General features: G+C 40.1%; 1 protein-coding gene across 16 annotated transcripts in view; it reads right to left on the bottom strand.

The window, feature by feature from the left end:
• The window catches only part of gdpd5b (glycerophosphodiester phosphodiesterase domain containing 5b), a 42,854-nt gene extending 28,116 nt beyond the window's left edge, over positions 1–14,738 (bottom strand). For 4 of the 16 annotated variants that reach the window (XR_009789907.1, XR_009789904.1, XR_009789906.1 and 1 more), the window contains exons 1-2: positions 14,308–14,737; positions 16–153 (exon numbers count right to left, since the gene is read on the bottom strand). The gene's annotated coding sequence lies outside the window, so the exon portion shown is untranslated. Of the gene's footprint in view, positions 1–15; positions 154–14,307 lie in introns of all 16 variants that reach the window. The other 12 variants (XR_009789911.1, XR_009789912.1, XM_061783180.1 and 9 more) reach the window with 10 other exon arrangements.
• Between the last annotated feature and the right edge of the window lie 397 nt (positions 14,739–15,135).

Here is a 15,135-nt window from a genome sequence, read left to right as displayed (position 1 = left end):
CAATCAATATCTCACCTGGATTTCTGTCACACAGCCAGCTTGACACAATAGTGCAGACACTGTGGCACTCCTGGTGTAACTATTATGCTTAGCTGATACTGTATTTCTTTGAAATAGATGATGTCAAATCAGTCACATGATGAGAATACTGATCTGCATAGAGATAAAAAAAAAGACAAAATGTTATGAAAGTGGTAGTTTATCAACTACCTTTGAGTTGCCACAAGATGAAAGCCATGTAATGTTGTGACACAAGCTTCAACAGAGCACAGCCCTTTTAATTTCAACTCATTGCAGACCACAAATGCAGCATAGTAACCCACACTGTATGGCCCCTGTCTTTCTAAATATAAATTTAAGCATTGTAATTCATCTTTATGGTCCAGTGGGAATTCAGAAATGTTAAATACAGCATAATGTTTATCCCTTCAATGAATAAAAAATGTCTTCTATTTAAGACCTCGAGTGCAATCATTCAACAACACAACAACTTCATGAAAGATAAGTCTGAGATGGACATCAGAATCAGAATCATCTCCAGAAAAGAAACTGTAAGCAACATCAAACACAGGTGTAAGATGTTGAATTATTTAATACCCAATAATATGATTTGACAGGGTTGATGGAACACCTTTGACCACAGAAAAGGAAGAATGGCAATCAACATAAGGAGTGTGGGCTGCACAGCCTTACTGACTCACCCTGTTGCAGACAAAACAGGCAAAGATGAGAAAAATTCTCTTTTTCATGTAACAACAAATACATTTAATGTGACGAGGAAAACAAAAAGCACCATTTAAAAAATACTGTGGATTACGGCAGAAGGAGGAGTCAATCTCATTGTTTTATTTTCACTTTTCCAGTGTTAAATGCAGTACTGAAATTTAAAACATGCCAAAAATGCATTTCATGACATTTCACTGACCTTGACTATCCAATACCAAATGTATGATCACTGTATCCAATCTGATGAAGCACTGTGACAATGAAACATCAATTTCTTGGTAGAAAATAAATTCTATTCCGATTTGACTAGAATAAAAATGATCCAACAAGCATCAAACGCAGTACAGCAGAATGTTTTTTCAAAATGTTCTGCCACATTCTGTCAAATATCTTGACTTGCGATATTTATGATATAGTATTACATTTGTTTTATGGGCTTGAGTGGTTGGTTTGAGGATGTCACAATCATCTCCTGAATAAAAATGGCCTAGATTGGAGCAAGTGTCAGACCGATTTGAGATTATTAGTCTTGATAACAACCTCTATTCACTCTAAAAATCAAGTGTTTAACAGGGAAAGCAAATCGACCAATCATTTGCATCTGTTACGGGTTAATTGGCTAAATTTGTGAGACAGCTGTTGTCACCTCCTTTTCTGCTGCTTCACTCCCTCTCATCAAAAACATCCCATTGAGGAAATGCTTCAGCATATTCCTTGCAAACGTCTTCTGAGAAGGGAGTTTAAGTGAAACGAGCAGCAGAGGACATAACGTGACGGGAAAGTCACCACAGACTATCTTGTATTGAATGGTACAAACAACAATGTGTCATTAAGAGAGTCGGAAAAGGACATGTTCATTCCTGCAGAGGAATGTAATCCCAACATGCCAAGATTGCAATTAGTTTTAAATCACATATACTTTATTACTGCATTGTCTTTAATATTAGGTATCCAATGTTTGCGTTTACATATTGGCTGGTTAATTCAGGACCGTTTCTCCTGACCAGTGTGCTTCATTTCAATTATGTATGCATTTCTTGGCATTTCCATTATTAACAGGTTCCAAAATTCCTAACCCAGACATCCAAACTTTTTATCATGCTTGCTTAGGGTGGACCAAGAACACTGCTTTTTGTTGATTGGTGGACAGAATTCACTTCAATGAGGACAATGGAATCTAAGAAAACAAAAAGCAACATTTGAAAATATCGTGGATTACAACGAAATAAACATACAATATGTGTGACTTTGTCAGAATACAAAATTGCTGTGTCACATTCCTCTTCTTCGTATATTTCACAGGCGCTAGACGCTGTTTTGTATGGAGATTTTGTGCCAAAAATTAATAATTACCACATACAGTAAATGTGTCATGAAATAAATGCAATTATTTAATACATCAAATATATTGTTAATGAGTTTTCTCCGGGCACTCTGGTTTCCTCCCACATGCCAAAAACATGCATGAATTGGAGACTCTAAATTGCCCATAGGTGTGACTGTGAGTGCGAATGGTTGTTTGTTTGTATGTGCCCTGCGATTGGCTGGCAACCAGTACAGGGTGTACCCCGCCTCCTTCCGGATGATAGCTGGGATAGGCTCCAGCACGCCCGCGACCCTAGTGAGGAGAAGCGGCTCAGAAAATGGATGGATGGATATTGTTAATGAAATAAATGTGGCTGCATGGTGGACGACTGGTTAGCACATCCGCAGCACAGTTCTGAGGACCGGGGTTCAAATCAAGGGCCCGCCTGTGTGGAGTTTGCATGTTCTCCCCGTGCCTGCGTGGGTTTTCTCCGGGCACTCCGGTTCCTCCCACATCCCAAAAACATGCATGAATTGGTGACTCTAAATTGCCCATAGGTGTGACTGTGAGTGCGAATGGTTGTTTGTTTGTATGTGCCCTGCGATTGGCTGGCAACCAGTACAGGGTGTACCCCGCCTCCTTCCCGATGATAGCTGGCATAGGCTCCAGCACGCCCGCGACCCTAGTGAGGAGAAGCGGCTCAGAAAATGGATGGATGGATATTGTTAATGAAATAAATGTGGCTGCATGGTAGACGATTGGTTAGCACATCCGCAGCACAGTTCTGAGGACCGGGGTTCAAATCAAGGGCCCGCCTGTGTGGAGTTTGCATGTTCTCCCCATGCCTGTGTGGGTTTTCGCCGGGTACTCCGGTTTCCTCCCACATCCCAAAAACATGCATGGTAGGTTGATTGAAGATTCTGAATTGCCCTTAGGTGTGAATGTGAGTGCGAATGGTTTTTTGTTTCTATGTGCCCTGCGATTGGCTGGAGTCCAGTTCGGGTGTACCCCGCCTCTCGCCCGAAGATAGCTGAGATAGGCTCCAGCACGCCCGCGACCCTCGTGAGGATAAGTGCTACGGAAGATGAATGAATGAAATAAATGTATTGTCATAAAAATCAATATAAATATTTCACTCTATTTTTCACAATTACTTAATGTACTATTGAATACATTAGTTTTATTTTTAATGAATTCATTTATCTTTTCATAATGCAATTCATTGGCTTTTCATTTTTTTGAGTCTAAGACACACACACACACACACACACACACACACACACACACACACACACACACACAACTCCATAGTATTTGAACATTACCGCAAATTAAACAGAACTGGACCAATATACAAATACTCAAATTGATTTTCCATGTGAATTCATACAGGGTTGGCACATAGGGAAAAAAAACAATACATTTAGGTGCTGAGTTTGGATAAAGGTGAACGGAACAGTTTCTAACATTAGTTTGTGCTCTATTAAGTGTCTTTTGTAGTGTTTGTGTTTATTTGAATGAAATATTTATGAAATTGATATAACATTGGGTATGACAACTGTGGTTGACCAAATCGCTCAGAGTTTTGTCATGCACATCCTGCTGGGATGGAACAAGGCACCTGAGAATAACTTTAACATGACTCACAGATAATGTATGTGACAGGGGGAATGAGGTGTGAAGTGCTTGAGCAATGACATCACCTTGGCCACTGACAAAACACCATAAAGTGATTCTAAAAGTAAAAGAAGATGCAACAAAAAGAACTTGTGAATTCCAGCTCCATGTGTGAGCCACTTGGTGAGATGTGAAATGGAGAGCAAATGAAGTAACCAAGCAGCATGGCTGGCGACTTGACTGAGCCAGGAGGGATCAGAAAGTGACTGAGAGGGAGTTAATTAGTGACACATGAGCGATAAAGCCCATTGTAACAACAAGCTATGATAGTCATTACATCAGAGCTGTTGAAGTCTGTTCAACACTGAGATATTGCAAGCATTTGCACAAAGACTATTGGCAATATTAACAATAAAAAGATTGTTAATAAATCACACAATTACTGCTAAAATTTACTCAATACAGTATTATCAATAAATAATTTTGATCCCCACTGCCGGGATGGATGGACAATTGGTGTATTATATTATGGACTGTACAGCACAACACTCCCTTTTTGGTTCAGTCATTGTGGTCTCGCTAAATTATTTTATCCACTCACACTCGCATTGCTTGTTAGTAGCACATGTATAATATCCCGACCTGTCCACTGCATCAAACCGGATGTACTCAGTTGTCTAATACCACAACCGCTGCTGATGGGTCATTACATAAAAATGGATAACATTAAGCTTCCAAACAATCATGTGTATTATAAGCATGCTGTTACAGTCACACTGTCCCCTCAGAGCAAGATGGGGTTGTCTCTCTTCTTATGTCATACGGGAGAGTAACAAGTCATGATGGCATCTAGGGCATACAATACTTCTTGCCAAACTGGGCTACGGTTTCTTATGACAAGAAGTATAGCAAGTGGATTGATTTTTTTTTTCTGTAGATCCTCGAGCACAATCAGAATAAATATTTGCAGTTTGATACTTCCCAGCCGACTGCTGGCATCAATCATCCCCACAAGTTCGTGTGGTGAGGACCTTGACAAAGTGCCACCACAAACCACTCTCACATTGCCAAGTCAGCTGTAATACTTTGCAAATATACCCCAAGTCCTTTATGACACAAGTAACAAACACTCAGCTGACAAACATACAACTCAGCATTATTTTGACAAACAAATGACTGTTAAGGGAATCAATCTGAGAACTCAATTCTAGAATAACCTCTTAAATTGAATGCCCCTAATTCGTACAATATGGAATTAGTCCAAAAGACCACAAAAAATTATAAATGCTGTTATGCGTTACTGCACGCGAAACCAACGCCTACCCTGTCTTAGTGAGCATCAATGGAATCACTTTTGATTTTTTTCTAGGACTTAAGGGAGAGAGAGAGGAATAGAAGGAATACAGTACATCGGCAGTTTGTGACATAAGAGAACTTGCATTCAAAACAGAACTCCATCTTAACCACGTGTGGGGTACCAGTGTTTTTTTTTTTTTATAGTGGTTAACATCTTCCTACACTTGCATGGCAACCTTTGTGCCTCTTTTAAACAGAGATCCTGCAAAATTGGTGCATCAGAGCCAAAACAAATCTGGCGTTTATCTGCCTTTGCTTCATACAGAGAACCTACTGAAGCAGGATAATGTGTGCCTAACAGTTACAAATGACAAGACGGGGCTAAAAATGGTATCAGGTGCTCCAGGTGAGAGCATGCTTGAGGAGAAGTGTGACATTGTGTTTGAGTGAATCATTTCCGAGAGGACAGGGCATTGTGTAAGGCTAAACAAGTCCCTCAGTCAGCACTTATGGCGCTGCATCATTTGATCGTCTCATTTTGTCACAAATTACAGTGAACAACCGAGAATAATATTGGACTTCATTCGATTTCAGTCATGATGCTGCTGTTCAACACTAGCCAAGGGATTGAAAAATTACTGCACAGACATTTTTAAACTGCCCAGCAGCCTGATGAAAGCGATTGCTGGGGGAGTGCGCTGAACCAGACCAGAACATCTTCACAATGTGGAATCTCATCAATTTAAAAATGTAGGGCACAGATTATCCACAAAATGATTAATTCAGGGCTCATTATGCATCATAACATGGAGAAGAAGTTATTAATTTCCACCATTAAAAAGTGCAAAATAAAACTGAGATAACACCAACTCTCGATTGAACAAGAACATTTGCAAGTGGGTGGAGACTTGCAAAAATATCACTCTCATTTTATATAACCATTATATATATATATATATATATATATAGTTTCCACCACACATGATGGAGCCTCCTCCATTGGCTAGAGAAAGTTCTAGTTTCAGGGCTGCATTGATGCAATGGTAGTGTGGATGTTGCACAGAAAGTGCTTGACAAAGCAATGCAGACATTCGACTTCTCACACGCACTGCAAACCTGAACGAGATACTGGGTCAGAGGAGAAGGTGCACGTGAGACAAGAGCATACCTAAAAAGTGACAGGAAGTAAACAACAAACAGCTATCATCATAATCAGTATTCATTAATCAGGTCACACCAAACGTGAGCTTGATTATACAGGTTGTATAGCCAAACGATAGAATTAAAAAAGGGCACTTGCCAGGCAGCACGTGTCTAACATCTCCACTCATTCAGCCCTTATATGAAGATGTTTTCATTTCTTCAGCTGTCCTCTGGATTTGATGTACCCTCCACTACTGATTATCAAAGCCTAATAAAGGCATATCAGCCACTAACATTGAAAAACCTGTACCAGCTATGCAAGCACATATTGGATGCGTTCATAAAAAAAAAAAAAAAAAAAAAAAAACGTTTTGGGAAATAAGTAATGCCAGAGAACACTCCTCAGCTATTTCTGCTGATCATGGATAGACAGAATTTCATAAAATCATGCTGCCCCAATCTGTGAAACTTTTACAAAAGACGAATAAAGGGCTCCCTCAAATATTTGCTGCCCTTTTCCTATCAGGAAAAAAATAAATAAAGGGCTTACTCCACAGCGGTCATTTCCACACTGTTGCTAACAAAAACAGCATTACCCATAGAGGCACTTTTCACAGTATCTCAGATGAATTAAAGCAGAGAGGCTTATGGCGTCTTCAATAGCATTTAGCAGTCCAGTAGATTCTGACATGCTTGCGTCGCAGTGTTGCTTCATCCAGTCTACCTTGGTTCTTTCCGTTTTACTGCAAGCCCTTATAATAGTTGTTTTTACTGTTTAAATTTACATAAGGTGTATAGCTATACAACAAAAAAAGAAACAGTGAGTTACACTACACAGTGCTATGGTCTTTTCTTTCAACATGAGGACATGTATAGATACACCTGCTATTATGAGAGCAAACCAATTTAGAATCCAGCAAAGCCTTCTATTAAAATGGTATATGAATGAGTGTTAAAAATTCATGAGATGTTATTTTATATATATATATATATATATATATATATAAAATAAATAATGTATCTTTGTTAATCTATTTATGCCAGTGAGGTATAGTAACAGAGAGAACAAATGAATAGTCTTCTATTAGATGGCAGGAAGTACATACAGTAATTAACATATCCACTATTTGTGACACTTTTGTTTCTTGGTGTGCCATGAGATTTTTCAAATTGTACAATATGTGCCTTGGCTCCATAAAGGTTGAAAATCACTGCTCTCGTCAGATCATGCATTCCAATTAGTCAGGTCAAACCAACGTTACAACATGACAGAAATAATGGGTGCTAACTTACTGTAATTAAATTACTTTATTGTAATTAAATTACTTCACACACACCAAAACTTTAGAGCATGATTTGACACAACGCTGGCATGTTTACTTACAACCGTTAGTGCCGCTAGGAAAATAACATTTTGTTGCCTGCTTGCAAGCCGTATCGTATTAAAAGTACTGAACGTAATCTCCCCAGCACCGGTGAGCACCAACACAAATTTTGCCCCATTTTGTTCTTATAAGCACACGGTGCGATCCATTATTTTTGTTGTTGCCATAGTAACAAGTATATCCGGTCGCGTTTGAGTTGACAAGATAAAGCCCATCCATCCATCAATCCATCCATTTTCTACCGCTTATCTGAGGTCGGGTCGCGGGGGTAGTAGCTTTAGCAGGGACGCCCAGACTTCCCTCTCCCCAGCCACTTCATCCAGCTCTTCCGGGGGGATCCCGAGGCGTTCCCAGGCCAGCCGAAGGACGGTGATGCGGACTTTGTATAAAAGTTAAAAGTATAAGTCATTTATTATTTATTGAGATTATTTTTCATGGCAGGGTCACCCATGACAAACAGGTCTTAGGTGAGGGACCAGACAAAGCACGGCTCAAAGACCCCTTATGATGACGACAAACGATGGACTCAGTTTTCCCTTGCTCGGACGCTGGTCACCGGGGCCCCCCTCTGTAGCCAGGCCTGGAGGTGGGGCTCGAAGGCGAGCGCCGACATAACTTTGCCCATGTTCGAGGAAGGCAGGGAACATCGCGTCCGAGTGGACCATGTTCCGCGCCTCCATTGCTGAGGCGGCCGACCGGAGCTGTGGCCGTAAGGTGGTCGGTGCCTGTCGTGGCGGCAAGCAGTTTTTCTCATAACTACTGTTGCTGATTATTGTTCTCTTTTTGAGCAATATCACTTTTCTTTATGACTTTTTTAACATTTCATACTACAAAATAAGTAGTGAAAGAATTGGATCGGGACATCCCTACCATTCGTAACCTTGTTAATGTCAAAATTACCGTCCTACTGCATTCACGCCACAAGAGTATAATGAGCAGTCCCCTCAGGCGAGAGATGTGTGTTCTTTTAGCTTGTCTTGACTTGTGTACTTATAAATGTCCTTGCTATTGACCAATAAAACATCAAAACAGAAGAAGAGCTGGAACAGGATGTATCCAGACAAACACTGCCATGTACACACTTGTATGCTTACAAAATAGAACCAAATCTCCAACAAGAAAAAGGCTATTAAGGTGTTTACATTTCCACAATACCAAACTAATTTGGCTACTTAATCTGAATATGTCCATATCTGGTTTAATGTTATTTTCTCCCTGACTGCCTGTTGTGTTGGGTGTTAGACTAAGCATATTTTTGGTGTTGACTGTAGGTAACTGCAGAGCTGATACTGCGGCCTGGAGAGCAAACAGCTGACAAAGACATCCGTGGCATGCACAGACATGACGGCAACCATTGTTGTTGGACGGGGCAGACAAGGCAGCTCCATTGCTTTGGTGGCCTCTAAACACCTGACTATTTCATTTGGGCAAAAGAAGGAAAAGTGGGTGGTCTGGTACGTTAAATGAAGACGCCACCAGGATATCTGTATGAGGGCTCTTCGCCAACACGTGTGTGTGTTGACATTACATCAAGTTTTGTCCTCTATTGTGAGCGAGGCCAGGAAAGCAGGTCCCGCCTATCAGCAGCCTTTTTCCACAGAGCATTGGCGTATCACAGGAGAAACAGATCTGCAGTTTTTACCCGCATCTGCAGCTCAGATACTACCTTAGAAGGTGAACACTTGCTTGGACAGTACCATTTTACACAGAACAGCATCATGGATAAAAGGCAGGAAAATGCTCAGTGTGTGAAATGTGAGCAACCCTTTAAGAGTGAGTTCAGTTAAAAATCCTGATTAGGCGTAAAAAGAAAACAGAAAAAAACTCTGCTCATGCAGTGGCCATGGTTGTTTATCCACTCAACTGGAGAAAGGATGGTGAGAGATCCACCTGGGGTTGATGGGGGGTAGATATCCAAATGGGTTTGGGTGTGCAAACCCACCGACCTGAATTTCGCTCAGAAAGAACGTAATTGGAAGCATGAAATTTTACATCAGCACCCATTTTAATTCTGATTAAATGGTAAAGATTAGAGGGGGTTGTCACGTCGATTAGGGAGAGAAATGCCAACATGTTGGAAGTCAAACAAGTTGAGGCCTCACACTCAAACAGAATATGTAATACATGGTATAAACAGACTGTTAGTAGAAGGTCTGAGTTGTGATTATAAGAAGAAATGATGATGCCGTTCATGGCGTGGTTCATCTCGGGCTACGTGGCAAGTCAGCGTTGCTCACGGTGAGTTTCAAAATTATTATTTTGCGTTACATATATATATTTATATATATGAAAATACTGTAGCTAGCAGTGAATGAGTTAATGGGAACATATCTTATGTGGTGAGGAGTCTTTTTGGTGGGAATATTACCTAACCCGAAAGGAAAGCAGGTTGATTGTTTTTCATTAAAAGGGGGTATTGTCGCCATTTTCAAAAAGGGGAGCTCAGCATGGACATAAACACCACCTCTCAGTTTGTGTGAGTACTTTGAAACCAGCTCAAGTTGCAGTCTTGCATGGATAGCAAGCAAAGCCTCTAATGTTAAAATGGGAATTAATACCAAATACAATTGGAAATGTTAACTGCCTAAGAAGAGAAAGAACTGGAGCTTCCCAAGATTATCTCACGTCAATTAAATTGGGCTATCGTTAGTTTTGGGGTTTGACATACACGTCGACTTTCAAATGCCGTAGCCTCAGTACAGTTCAGTTGCATTTAACTTTGAAGCTCAATATGTTTGTATGTTCAATACTTTGGATTAAATCTTTAAGAACTGTTTTTATTTCAACATGTATGCCTGAGTACAGTTCAGTTGTATTTAACTTTGAAGTTCAATATGTTTGTATGTTCAATACGTTTGTATTAAATCTTTAAGAACTGTTTTTATTTCAACATGTATGCCTGAGTACAGTTCAGTTGTATTTAACTTTGAAGTTCAACATGTTTTTCTTTTTAATACGTTTGTATTTCATCTCTGAGAACCGTTTGTATTTAGACATTTATTTAGGTACAATTTTTATTTGAATTTTAGGTGCAAAACATTTTAATTGACTAATTATTTACTCAACTCAACTTTATTTTCCGATATCTAAGAGTAGTGCTAATTTTGAAACTGTGCTTAATGTTACAGTGGCTTACAATAATATAAAATGTACTTTTTAGGAATAAAACTGGTGCCTTTTTTATGCATTTGATGTATTTGTATTTTAATGTTGGTCATGATGGTTGTAGTTGAGGAGCCAAGGTATTTTTTTTTAGGTGCTACGTGGTGTAGAAATTTGGAAAACCACTGCTGTTATCAATCTCGACAGGCTAAAATCTGTTTTTTTTACTTGACCTTTCATGGTGTGAACAAAGTGTTGCCTCTGTATACAACAAAACAGCTTTGTTATCTGGTTCGCACATCAAAGACTCTATACATTTTCAAAGTCTCTATAAATTTCCCAGCGGAGGGTAAAATTAGATTTAGTAAAGTGTGACGTAAAAGGACTTACTGTGTACATTATACTCTCTCATTTAATGTGGATTTAAAGTTGGCTGTGGCCACTTTAATAGCTGTAACAACGCACAAAGCAGACTAGTCGCTTAGGGGCAATCTAACAGCGAGAGCATTGAGACAAATGCCAGATCTTTGTGGCAGTTCATTATCCCTACTCTGAGAAAGGCATGGAATATGAGCGTATGTGTGTGTTTTAGTGTGAGTGAGTGTCACAGAGGTTTGAATGTGATCTCATTGCTTCAGGACAGCCAATAACAACAAGTAGTTGTTTATTGTTGTTAAATGCCATCTGGATAGGTCTGTAATGGTTTAACACAGCATACAGGTAGGAATACGGTTGGATGCCCCTGTGAATGTAGGTGGTGGAATCATGTGCTATTTTTTGTTACTACTTTTTAAAGGGCAGCTATCAAAAATACACCCACTGAACACAACACAATTCTATATGCAGTGGAAACAGGTAAACATAATCCATCCGTTTTCCTCTGGTTTCTTCAGCTTTCAAAAATGTTTCCCTTCTGGAAATTATAGAAATTGACTAAATTAGTTACCGGGGGTGCTCTTACTCAATTGCCGATGGGAGGGGTCAACATTCAACTATTTGGAAGTCTTTATTTCTCTAAATCTATTTTGGCAATGATATTGAACAATGTATTACAATTGAAGTGAAATTAAGAGTTTAAAATAAAAATGCATCATGAAGAAATGCAGCAAAAAAGAATCCCTCTAACATAAACAGACATATACCAGGGGTATCAAACTCATTTTTGTCTCAGGCCACATCGAAATTATGGTTTCCCTCAGAAGACCTTTATGATTGTGAACCCATATAAATGTAAAATCACCTCATATTATTACTGGTACATGTACATAACACAAATTGATGCATAACTAGTTTTGAAATCAGAAGCCAGTAAAAAAATTGTTCAACTATTATTACATTTATTTTAAAAGGGTCATTGGTAACAAAAAATGCTTGCAATATCGCAACGTTATTAAATGTGAAGACAATTTGCAATTTTGGCATTTTAGCAAGAAACATACTATAAGTCGAAACGCATGATTTGCTTTCGCGGGCCACATAAAATTATGTGGCGGGCCAGATCTGGCCCCCTGGCCTTGAGTTTGATATCTGTTAAATACAGTATACAACACTGCACTGGCCGGCACGATCCCCGGCCCCGCCTGTGTGGAGTTTGCATGTTCTCCCCGTGCCTGTATGGGTTTTCTCCAGGCACTCCGGTTTCCTCCCACATCCCAAAAACATGCATGGTAGGTTCATTGAAGACTCTATATTGCCCATCGGTGTGAATGTGAGTGCAAATGGTTGTTTGTTTATATGTGCCCTGCGATTGGCTGGCAACCAGTTCAGGGTGTACCACGCCTCCTGCCCGATGATAGCTGGGATAGGCTCCTGCACTCCCACGACCCTTGTGAGGATAAACAACTCAGACAATGGATGGATGGAACACTGCGGTGTAATCACGTCAGTGTCGACTGGATGCAAATTTAATACTTAAGGATGCTCTTTACAAAAAGCATGAAGACTCAACACTCCTGTTGGTGCTGCTGTTTTGGTTTGCAACAGAGTTATAGTAAGACAGTTAAAATTTGGTCAGAATTTACCTCTTTACTGTCCCCGAGTGACCAATAGCATCTGGGAACTCAAAAGGCAAAACAAAAGTAGGGGGAATCCTTTGATGCTTGCTGAACTGGCTTATACAGGAGATACCTAGTGATATCTTGCCTAATGTGCTAATGTCACACATTCTGATGCCCAAATGCGATTTTTAAGACATATTTAGTTTTTTTTTCCACTGACAATTTAGGTCGGACCCAGTTAAAACTGGTTCCTGGAAAGCTGTCAGTATGTTTCACAAACAATGCTCGGGTGGCCGTTGACCAATGTGAGTGCTGGGACACTACTGCACTCTGAATCCTATCAGGGATTGAGCATATTAAAAGAATAAATGTTGTTATACCAGCATTAATTTGGTTTCTAGGTGCAGTTTTGACTCATTAAAAGGAGGGTTGTCAAACTTGTTTTCACTGCAGTCGGGGTAACGGTACACACACACACACACACACACACACACACACACAGTGTTTAGTGCATACGTTGGTTTTAAGGTCAACTTTCCCTTCACATTGGGTATAGAAAGGGTATTCCTTTACCAGTTTATGTCTTTTCTCTCCAGGAAAGACCAGTTTGGTTTGCATTGGGTATAGAAAGGGTATTCCAATGCAAACCAAACTGGTCTTTTCTGTAAATAGTAGCAGATGTAATGACATTGAAAATGAAAAAGCAATAGTGAATATCATTTGCTTTTAGGAAAGTCTAATAGTCAATAGTTTGTCTCCTTTCTAGGCAATGAACAATGCAGAAAAGTGTGACAGAAACAGTTTGACCCGTGTACAATTATGCAATAAAAACACTAGCATTTATTGCTTTGGCTCCACGTGAAGACCCTGGCTGTTTAAATATCGCTGGAAGTTGCGTTTGTGCTGCGCTAGTTTTTTTTATTTTTTTACATCTGGCTTGCCATGACATTTGCTAGCCGGAAGCTGAGCTGCACTGCGTTTGTTCCTTACCGAATATGTCCTGTATGGGAACCCTAATAGCGTTCCATTGTCCCTGCTGTGAATAGCACAAAAAAAGTTTACAATTGCCTGATGCCACGAGATGGCGGCAAAGCACTACTTGTGTTTAAATGAATCTCCTCAACTCAGTTCGACATAGTTCCTTAACACCAGGATGCCACAAGATGGCGGAAAACCACTACTTTGGTCTAAATGAAGCTCCTCAGCTCAAATCAACATAGTTCCTAGGCACAAGATGCTGCTGAGGATTGGTTAAAATAAAATCTGCAAAAAAGACACCACACCGTGCCCCATCACATTATAGAACTGTCCCTGTGTTTAGTTATTAACATTTTTATGGCTATTTTTTGACACTAGTCAAGGAAAGCGTTCACGGGACACAAAATGACATGGTGGGCCAGATCTGGCCCACGAGCCTTGAGTTTGACAGTTGACACATTTCTCATGCAGCTACTGTAGATGTCAGGGTGGAGTATCAATACAAAAGCAGAATAATAGCAGCATTAAAATTCATATTTAGAATTTTGACAAGAGTAGAACAATTGTTTACCATACATGTCTGTTTTAATTAGCCAGTTAAAAACATACGAGTCATGACAACGTTTGATTTCATCAGACGTTCAAACAACGGTTAATGACAATACTAGTGACGTTCAAAAGTGGAACATAAACCCAGGACGTATAAAAAAAACAGTGCTAGTGCAGGTAAATGTCAGGAGACGACATTACTACTCACCTGTGGCGGACTGCTACCACTTTTCTTCCAGGTCAGAGGAATTTGACGTCTCTTTTCACCCTCCGGCTTCCCGGCGGGCGAGAACACAACCGACAAGTGGAGGTAAGGGGGAGTGTTTGGAAAGAAAAAAAAAAGACGAGACGAGACGAGAGGTGGGTCACTGGTAAAAATGCCGACAAAGTCTAAGTTTGACAGCCGAAAAAAAAATGGCAAACGAGCCGCACTAGCGCTTACGTTGTCTTTGCTTTTTTTATTTATTTTTTTCAAAGCATCCAAGAGCGATTTTTCTTTCCCTTCGCACTCTAAAGCTTCCCCCCCACCCCCGTTAAGGTTAACGGTATCTCCTTCTCCCCTCTCGGCGTGGGAGCTCGAGTCGTCTGCCGGCCAAAACATTCAAAGCACTAAGAGGCAGGAGGGGTGTCGGTGCTTTTTATCTGCTGCTCTCCTGTAACAGCCGAGAGCGTCACAAACTGACTTTACTCCCGGCCGGCTTTCGCGTTCAGGGAACATCGGAACTTTTCCATGTTTTTACACTTTCAACTTTACATTAACTATTTGCTGTACATATTTCGTCTAATCATTTAAGTGAATAAGTTTATGGAATGTCATCATTCTTCTCAAGTGCAGAATATGTGTTGAGCTTTTTCGTGTCATTGACGTTTTACCGTCACGTGAGTTTCGCCATGAAATCCGAGGGTACATGAATGCAACTGTAGGTCATGTCACAGTCGAGTAGCCAAAGAGGCATGCAGGTTCTCTGTTTACTGTTTATCAAATAAAACCGTGTTGACATTGTGAGATAAGATTATATGAAAGGCCATGAATACA

The sequence above is a fragment of the Phyllopteryx taeniolatus genome, chromosome 8 (genome assembly GCF_024500385.1).
Source record: "Phyllopteryx taeniolatus isolate TA_2022b chromosome 8, UOR_Ptae_1.2, whole genome shotgun sequence".
NCBI lineage: Eukaryota > Metazoa > Chordata > Actinopteri > Syngnathiformes > Syngnathidae > Phyllopteryx > Phyllopteryx taeniolatus.
This window is presented reverse-complemented; position numbering and strand designations above follow the sequence as displayed.